This window comes from Anticarsia gemmatalis, chromosome 13, assembly GCF_050436995.1.
Source record: "Anticarsia gemmatalis isolate Benzon Research Colony breed Stoneville strain chromosome 13, ilAntGemm2 primary, whole genome shotgun sequence".
Lineage (NCBI taxonomy): Eukaryota > Metazoa > Arthropoda > Insecta > Lepidoptera > Erebidae > Anticarsia > Anticarsia gemmatalis.
In genome coordinates this window covers 5,392,116-5,402,123 of record NC_134757.1, presented here as the reverse complement: position 1 = coordinate 5,402,123, position 10,008 = coordinate 5,392,116, and positions in this window count along the sequence as shown.

The following is a 10,008-nucleotide window of genomic DNA, read 5'->3' as shown; positions in this document are numbered from 1 at the left end:
CAGTATAGTCAGTATTTTTCCAAACTCAACGATATTTTTTTGGTTTTCCTTAGCTGTTGGCCAATCTTACATTCTCGATTTGCCCAGTAATGATATCAGAGGGCTGCTTTGGACGCTCGATATTATGTGGATGATCTACGTAATATATATGTTACTGTAAAAGCCCGAACGGTGGTAAATCCTAAGATTTTCCGGTATAACCTAAGATTTACCAACTCGCAATGGTAAAAGTCCGAACAATTCTTTTATTTCGAACTTTTACCTATATTCACTTGATGATATCGAGATGTCGCCGGAGCTCCTCCTTCTGGGTGGTTAAAAAAAAATAACCACGAAGGCTAAGGTGGGAGCTTCGCTTCGCTCGCTCCCACCTTAGCCTTCTGACCTAACCTACCCATGTCGCTATGCCCAAAACTCCTTCTTTATAACTATGTCACAGTATATAATTATACCGTGAAATAGTTATAAACATAGTTATGAAGGAGGATTTTTTATATATCGTAACATAGTTTTTAAACTCTGGCTTGTTCGGACTTTTACCATTGAGCGTTGGTAAATCTTAGGTTTTACCGGAAAATCTTAGGAGTTACCACAGTTCGGGCTTTTACAGTAACATATACATCCATTACAGCATCACATGACTTCAATAGAATAGCAAATTAAAATTTACTATTTTTTTGAAATCAATAGTATAAAGTGAAAATTCTTTAGCGCCGTTGCGCACTTTTCTGTAATTTCTAAAAACTTCTAAACTCGCGTCCGGACACGTGACCTGATCGAAAATTCGTAAGACCTGATTGAAAATTCGTAAGACCTGATTGAAAATTCGTAAGACCTGATTAAAAATTCGTAAGTCCTGATTGAAAATTCGTAAGACCTGATTGAAAATTCGTAAGACCTGATTGAAAATTCGTAAGTCCTGATTGAAAATTCGTAAGACCTGATTGAAAATTCGTAAGACCTGATTGAAAATTCGTAAGACCAGATCGAAAACTTTACTAACAATAGAAAAAGCTCTTTAACACAATAAAAAGGCGGTGCTGGTTGACTATGGGGATGATGGAGACCAATAACCGAAAATAATCTTTTTAACCGACATCTAAAAAGGATTTTGTGTTTACAATTCGACTGTATTTTTTTTTTATTTCACACCGTTCAACTGAAAAACGGTTTAGAAATGGTCTGTATTTGGTCAGTATTTTTGAATTTTTGGTCAGTAAAATCAGTATTTTTGACCTCGGAACTTGTTTCGGCCCCTGCAACTGGCACTAAAACAGTGTCACTTGTCCCGTCACGGGACAACTGGGACAAAATAGTGCCAGTTGTCCCGTCACGGGACAACTCAACGGGACTAGTGGGATAGACCCGTTTTTTTCTCCCATTAGTTATTTGACTTTGACTTAAGCGATATTTGTTTGTGTTTGTGAGTAACGAAAGATACCAAGCGATTGTCGTCATAAAAACTTCAGTTATTGGAAATCCTTTTTCTTGCCTTTGTCGTCAAAAAAATAAATACCCTTCTGTGCTATTTACAGCAGTCGCTTTAATAAATCTCTTCTACAAAAAAATAATCAGCTTTTAAAATCGTTAAATAAATGGCTATAAGAATATTATTTCAAGAGTAAAAAAAGGTTATTTTCCCACGCATTAGTTATGTTATGTATGTGAAAATACCAATACTTATAGTTATTAATATATTTATGTTCTAGTTAAATAAGGAAATAATTTATATTTTACACGTTTATGAACAATAAATTTTACTAAAACATAACTTGTCTTATTTTAAAACCACAATCGTAATCCTTGATTAAAACCTAGCTACACTCTTAATACTTTCTTAGAAGTATGAAGCAATATTTATTTAGCTAGAATTATTACTCATATTAAATTGCAGACAGATAACAATCGTCTACAACCAAGCCAAATAAAACGTGTAACTTTCCTTCAACTCTTAAGAACGTACGTATACGTATTGTGCGTACGAACTCAACGTGTACCTACTTGTATGTATAGGAAAAAACCTGATTGAATTACTGTTTCGCTATCTACAAATCGATGACCTATCTGTACGAACTGATTGATAACGAATAATGTACTAGGCACGCGCTTGTGACAGACTTGAACAAAGTTCGAGAGTAAACTGTCTTAATAACATTGATTTATTGATAAGGTAAACTTATGTTATTACTTGACTCATAATTGAATGATTTGCATTTTATCTTTATGTAAGTATCTAGTTCTAAGGCGTAGAAGATTCACCGTTTAATTAGGTACACGAGTGCCTATATAAATAAATAAATATTGTTGGACAACTCACACACGGTCATTTGATTCCAAACTAAGCAGAGCTTGTACTATGGTAACCAAATAACTGATAAACATACTTATATACTTCTAAATACATACTTATATAGATAAATTGACAACCAGGCTCAGAACAAATACTCGTGTTCATCACACAAAGATTTGTCCCGGGTAGGATTCGAACCCACCACACGCGGTGCTACGGTTGTTGCGGCGAGGTGACCGCTTAAACCACTGCGCCAAACGTGCAGTTAATATATCTTTATTCTCGTATCGTCACAAAGGTCTTCTTATAATTTTAAGTAATTAACGTGTAATGGGAAAGAAAACGCTGTCTGACGAATCCTTCTTCTTAAAGTGTCTCTCCAACTAGTGAAGGTTGGGAATCAGCTCTGCATATTTCGTCTAATCCTGGTCGCGAGACATCGGAGAATGGACGGGCATAGGGAGTGTGAACTCTTCCGTCTGGCAGAGGATAAGGCGAATCCTAGGACAGTCTTATTTTCATACTTGAACTTTTGCTGAAAAACAGTATTCAATCTACATAGAAAAATAATAAAGAATATTATATCGTCGCTGCGCGTGCAAGACCGTGTAAGAGCACTTTGTAAATATCGCGTAACAGCAAAACATACAAAATTGAAGTACATGAAAATAATATTTATCAATAGAGGAGACTTTAATCCAAAATATTGTAACTACTGATACTACATAAAATTGCAGTTTTAAGATCAAAAGTCACGTTACTTCCCACCATCGGCAATGTGACTCTCAAAATCACAAAGTAAAATAAGGGTTTCCCCTATTCCAAGTAATGGATACCTACTTAATTATTTATTATTCAGCACACTGTCCCGAAGGTTAAGCGAAACTGTAACTGTTTTAAATACATGTTTTATGAATGCGTCTGCAATGCGCAGTATTTTATATTATCATAAATATTAGATCATGTAGGTTTGTGCCTATTCATTCTTAGTAATTAGACGACCCTTGTGAAAATATCAAGAGCAGTACTTACTTATATGTATGGTACGTCATTGTTAAAGTCAAATGTGGAGACGTCATATTTCATCATTCAGAAAGACTACTGCAATCATCGTCTTACTAGTAGGTATAGTGCACTTTTATTTCAGTTGACATACAATTAAAAACATTGATCAATTAGCCGATAAGATACGGTGTAACTTCCTAAACTATAAATAAGAAATCGATACTTTTAATTAGCTAAGTATCTCTTCGTGATGTAACAGATCTGAATTTACGTAAGCAGGTATTAAAAAATAACCCTGTTATTTTCAATAAACAAAAATTAGCAACACTCAGGTTCATTAAACAATTTTCTACCGAAGCCCGTTAAGTGTAAACACACAAAAATAGCCAGCCGTGTTATTTTTAACTGCTATTTTTATCGTCCGACCTCAATTGATTTCTAGAATGCTATTTAACTTTCAAGATAAAGCAGACTGGCGTCGCCATAGTAATTTCATATGGGTTGGGCACTCACAGCTGAAACCTTCTAACTACAAACTAATTTATCCCCTGGTTTTGCTTGCTAAGAATTTTATTAAGAGACCATTCCCCTCAGAACATGTACAATTTACGTAAACAAGAGTTGTTATTGTTTTTGAGAATTGTCCTTCAGGTTACCCTTCAGACGTTACTTTAGTCAAATATTCCATGCTCCAATAGTTGGTAAAATATACAACGGAATAGATGCTCTAATCTACATTATTAGTTAGTCATGAACCCACGCTGCTCTAGTGCAATCTACTTGTAAAACTAATTAGCATGTTATCAGTAACTTGTGAAGCTACTGATAGTATCCGGTTTTACCTAATTAAAGCGGTTTCAGAGGGCATTGACGTAAATACTAACAAGTGCACACACCTTGCGATTATAAAGGTTATGTTATGTCGAGTTACTATAATTAGGAGTGTCAATCATGCGTGAGATCTTCACCGATATAATGTATCTTGAGAGTAAGAAAGGCCTGAGATAAAATTAAAATAATATCACTTAAGTCCTTTAAGTTTGTTGTTTGTCGTATGGTTAGTGGTCAACCTAGTGTCAAAGTTGTTCAAGCCGCCCGAGAGGCCTTTGACATGGCTTAACGACTGTTATCTTAGTAAACAACAGCCGGGACCGACTTTTTACGTGCCCTCCGAAGCACGGAGACGCCCTTTCTCTTTGTCATATTCGTACAGCTTACGTATGTACTACAGTTTGTTATTGATCACCACCCACCGGTGTCATATTGAAATAACAATAGATAAAGCATTTGTAACAAGGTTCAAGTTGGAATAGAGGTCGTAAACTTCGCATTAGAACTTCAATATCGATTGTGAGCTATTTATATGTTTCATTGATCGGTCTTTGCTTTCCGGAACTTATGAATTAAATATTTTTTGCTCGTGTAGGATGTTAAAGTCGTGAGGCACATTTTCACATCCTACTAATATTATAAATGCGAAAGTTTTGATGCATGTTTATTACTGCCTCACGTAAAAACTATTTAGCGAATTTTAATGAAATTTGCTATACAGATAGTTTAAAATATAGATTATCACATAGCTTACTTTTTATCACAGGAAATCTGGTCACGCAGACGACGTCGCAAGCGGAAGCTTGTGTAAAATAAACACATACAGTTTACTTTACAAGTAAGGTTTGTAAAGCATGCCGAAGTTATTGTGCGTGTCCCAGAATATTGTAAATCGTGATTACACGATGAGCGAGGTTGACTCATTACTGTGTATGCGAAATTTATCGAAAGGCTTTTTGAATTTTAGTGTACTGGACTGAAATTAGCATAACGGGGCTTTTATGGTATTCCGCTTGCATGTACTAAGGGGGATTTCTCCGGAGGCAGTAAAATTATAACTGGGTATTCGATATTGATTTGAAACTTCCATACCCTTAGCAATAAGAATTGCTGGAGACATCATCGTTTTTACTCGTTTTGATAATGAATTGGTTAGTAGGTATGTTTTCTTCTTTGCAGTGGCCTATCTTGCTCTTTTTTTCCATGATATGAAGTCCTACTAGGTAAAGAGACTTAGAAAAATCGCCATTAGTCATAGTGAAAGAACAAAATCTTAACCTATTGTTGGCGTTATTTCACTTGGCCAGCGTGGTGGACTCTAAGCCTAACCCCTCCCTCATTACGGAAGGAAACCCTTGCCTAGCAGTGGGACAGTAGCGGGTTAAATTTATTTTTGACTTCATGGGACTTTTTCTATCATAACATTAAAACAATAGGTAGGTACCTACAGATTAACACGATGTTCACTTCTGCTTCAATAGTTGTCATATTGAGGTCACTTCCTTTTACCAACCGTAAAGTTTAGACGGCGAGAAAAGGTTATCGGGAACAAAAAATATTGTATGTCAGCTAAGTACATAGTCGCTTATCTCTTATACTGATATTGACAATGGAAATGTACGTACAAAAAGATCCTACTTTCATGCAAGCTTTATAGATCGTGCGATAGTTTTTAGGGCCAAATTTGCATGATAACAATCTTTACCCTTGAAGGAAATTGGTTGATATTTTTCCTGTTAGGCTTATTATGTCATATTAGTCTGGCAAATATTGTACAATGTACAGGAAAACCTATTTTAGTGCCTGAAAATGAGAGTTTAATTTGTCAATTATAATTTTAATAGTCTGAAGCAATAAGTAGTTAAATGGTAACAGTTATAGCTGTACTTAATAAATATAGGTATTAATTTCCTCAAGAGCAGGATTTCCCCGACATTTTCCCCTCGGAATTTGCTCTTGAAAGTTTCTAATATTCTGATGAGTGTAGGAAAACCTGATAGGTAAATGTCTAAGTACAGTGGCTTACACGTAAGTGCGAAGATCACGTCGAGACAGCGTGATACGAACTGCGTTGAACTTAGCGCTTGAAACCACATGTTTTAAGTTGCACGATATTGTGAAAGATCCAGTTTGATATACACGTATCGCAAACGTAGAATACTGATGGAGAAGCGATGGATGCAATCTTAGTTATATAATACGTTTTGGTTTGATGACCTCTTGCGAAGGTTTGTTGACTAGTATCTTTATGAAATGTCTCAAATACATTAGGATTGATTTCTTATCAATTGGGTACTTGACAACAGTCAAATCAGCTACTTTTTATGAAATTTTAAAAACGTCTCCTTACATTAATACGTATGTTAACGGTATCTAAGATCTATATCAGTCTAGTCAACAGTTTGGTTACGATGAGACATAATGGTTGAGGTCTGACGTTCAGGAACAGGTATTTATTACTTACTAAGAGCAAGCTTGTTACAAAATTGATGTAATCTGTAAGAAATCTATTGGTTATGTTACCTACTGGAAGTTTTTCTTTCTGAGATATTTCTACGAATGTATAAGTTTGTTGTTTATACATATCTTAAATAAATCGTTTAATATCATCTTATTGTGCACTTGTCCAAAAAGTGCGTCACTGGTTATCTGTTTACCTCCTTTATAATTAAGACGTTTTGTTGTTTAAAAATAAACTTGTTCAATTATTTGTTACGCGGGACGGTTAATGAGGTAAATAATACATTGCATTATTATTTATCAAATGTGTTTCAGTTCACAAATAAACCCGGATCTTTTGAAATTAGGCTTGACATTGTAGGAAATTAGTTACAATTACTTTGTGCTGATAAACCAAATTAATTAAATTTTTTTTTAACAAATTAAGTAAATCGTAGGATACCCACCTACTTAATCTATTATTATATAAAAATGCGTACTATTGTTACTAAAAGAAAAGCGCAACGCACGCTACCATAAACCACATAAGTCGCTGCAAGAAAAACTACTAGTATCCAAAGACATAACCTAATTAACTAAAAATGCATAGTATTTCCCGACCATCTTTGATTTACTCAATTGCTATACAAGACCTCTCACGCTATCATTAGCTAATAACTATTACCAAGTGCTGAAGGCATGTAGAAAGTGTAAACTGAAGCGTTGTTTGTTAAACACTAACGGCTACCCGCCGCTCGCCACGTTTCTAACTACGCAGAAAGAACAAGCCCATCCAATAAATTGATCATTTTGTCATCAATTAGTTAGCAATGTTCAATGTCGAGACTTTCAATGACGTCAAGGCAATTTAAAAACTATTTCGCTAATAGGTAGAATTGAGTATGTTCATTGATTATTTAGAATTGATGAATATCTTGTTACCTATTTTTTAGGCGTTCTATTTTATAAGCGACACGAAAAGTATGGCCGTGGCAAAATTTTGTTGCTATAGGAATACCGTCTCGTCTTTAATATCAAACTGGGTTTTCGATACCGTATCGTCTCTTATCCATCAACAGACTTAACATACATAGCTAGGTATATTTGAGTATAAAGTAGAAGGAAAGAGGGGAGGCCTTTGCCCAGAAGTGGGACACATAAGGGGCAAATAAAAAAACAAAGAAAAAGAAGTCGAGAATGAATAACATTCTGAAATATAAATTATTACTACAGCGTCTACTCTTTTGTTTACAATGAAAATGCGTGTCGATTTCTTTATAGACTTCCTTTCAACAGTAGAGAAAAATAATAAGAGAATTTAGAGTGGTCCTAAAATAACAAACAAAGGTGACTGAAAATTACAGGCGGTGGACGACCGGTCGAAAGGTGCGGTTTCATTTTTTATTCTTCAAGGTCTGGCAGCTTCTTCACTTACAATAATATAATAGTTTATTCACATCTTAAAGTTACGAGTAATTAAAATTGCAAAAACTGGGAAATGAGAACCATTTATATTAATATAGATTTTTGTAAAAACTTTTATGTTAAAGGTAAACTCTGACTAAGCAACGGCGTAACGGTGGGACATTGATTAGACTAAATTTAAAATAATATCCCTATGTAAGTATATCCACTTGGTCTTTTAAAAACAAAAGAACGCTCAAGTTTATGTTGATATTCGTAATAAAACATGTGCCTACTGTATGTTGTGGCTACAGTTTCACGATCAACGGATACAAATCGTGATGTTAGAGATACGAATACATGCATCAAACTCATGACCAATTGTTGAAAAACATGAGAAAAGTTTACTTTTAGCGGCCAACAGCGCGGAGGAACTAATAACAATAATTGTTATCTTTCTATCACACATCGATCACGCTTACAATGACTGCTTCTTTATTTATTTAATTCTTTAGATTTTTTAGACCCAATATTCTAAAATTTTGTCGGTATAATTATTCCTTCATGCCATGCGAAATAGTGACAAAGCAAGTTCATACAATCTCGGTCATTTATGTATTAGGACAAGGTATCTAATGAGTAAAGCAAAGTTATGTTTTATTGCTCTTTGTGTGACAAGATTTTACTGGATCAAATTATGGAAAATCACGGCCAGACTTCATTAGTAAACGGCTAAAATAATAATGTCAGAATTGAGTAGAGCTATTTTTAGAAACAAAAATATCATAATTACAGCACTGATAAATTAGGCGAAGATATTTTCTCATAACTATTATATTAAGAGTATGTTCTTTGATTAAGAGTACTATAAAGTTAAAAAGTGGTGGAAAGTATGAATTTTCTAGAAATGGCTGAAGATAAACGGGTAGAGATTGAGGGAAAGTTTAAAAAAATAAAAACGCACAGCACACAGCAAACATCTTATTACATTATACTGTTTTTTTTTATTTTTCCAAGGAATCTGTAATTTCTACATATAAGTACTTAGAAACTGGAAAGGTTTTTGAAATATGTTTTTACGTTAAAACTAACTCAGGTCACAAACATAGAAACTCTACCTATATCTTATATGGTAATACATATAAGGAGCGAACTCGTCGGTCAGTCTGGCTCAGGATATTTGATACAAATTGCCAAACTCCTCCAACCCATTACATTGTCTATATTGGCTCATGAAATTCAGACGCACGTTTTCATCCACTCATGGTATAACTAAAAATAAATGAAGTCTTACTAGATACTTATTGACTGCTGTCTGGGAATTTTCGATACTTTCAGTAGATAACAGGCATGAGGAACGCAAGTAGAAACTAATATGCAACTCAAACAGGAAAAACTTTTTCTATCGTAATGATTTCAGACAGAATTGATTTACTGTAGGACAAGCTCTTGCGACTACACGTCCATGTGGACTGTAGTTAAAAAGCTTATGCTATCTCACAGACAAAACCAGGGTGCTAGTATTGCTATAGCCTTTGTGTTATTCTAGTACATAAGCTACAACACGGTCAAATTTCATCAAAATCCATTCAGCAGTTTAGACGTGAATGTATAACAAACATTCAAACTTTTACATCTATACTTCTATACTTCTTCTCTATAATAATATTATAAAGCTGAAGAGTTTGTTTGTTTGTTTGTTTGTTTTAACGCGCTAATCTCAGAAACCACTGGTCCGATTTGAAAAATTCTTTCAGTGTTAGATAGCCCATTTACCGAGAAAGGTTATAGGATATACAGGGTGTCCCAAAACTCAACGATAATCCGAGACAGGATGAAAGGCCAAGTCATACCGGCTATAGGAAAAATAAAAAAAAATTCCATATCACTTAGTTCAGCAATAATAGACACTTTTCAAAAAAGTTGAAAATCCACACCCTTGGTCGCATTTTCAAGTCCTGTGATCACCAATGTCACAATTTCGCTGTGTTTTTTTTAATTTCGTGATCTTAATTAAATATGCTATTAATCGTATAACA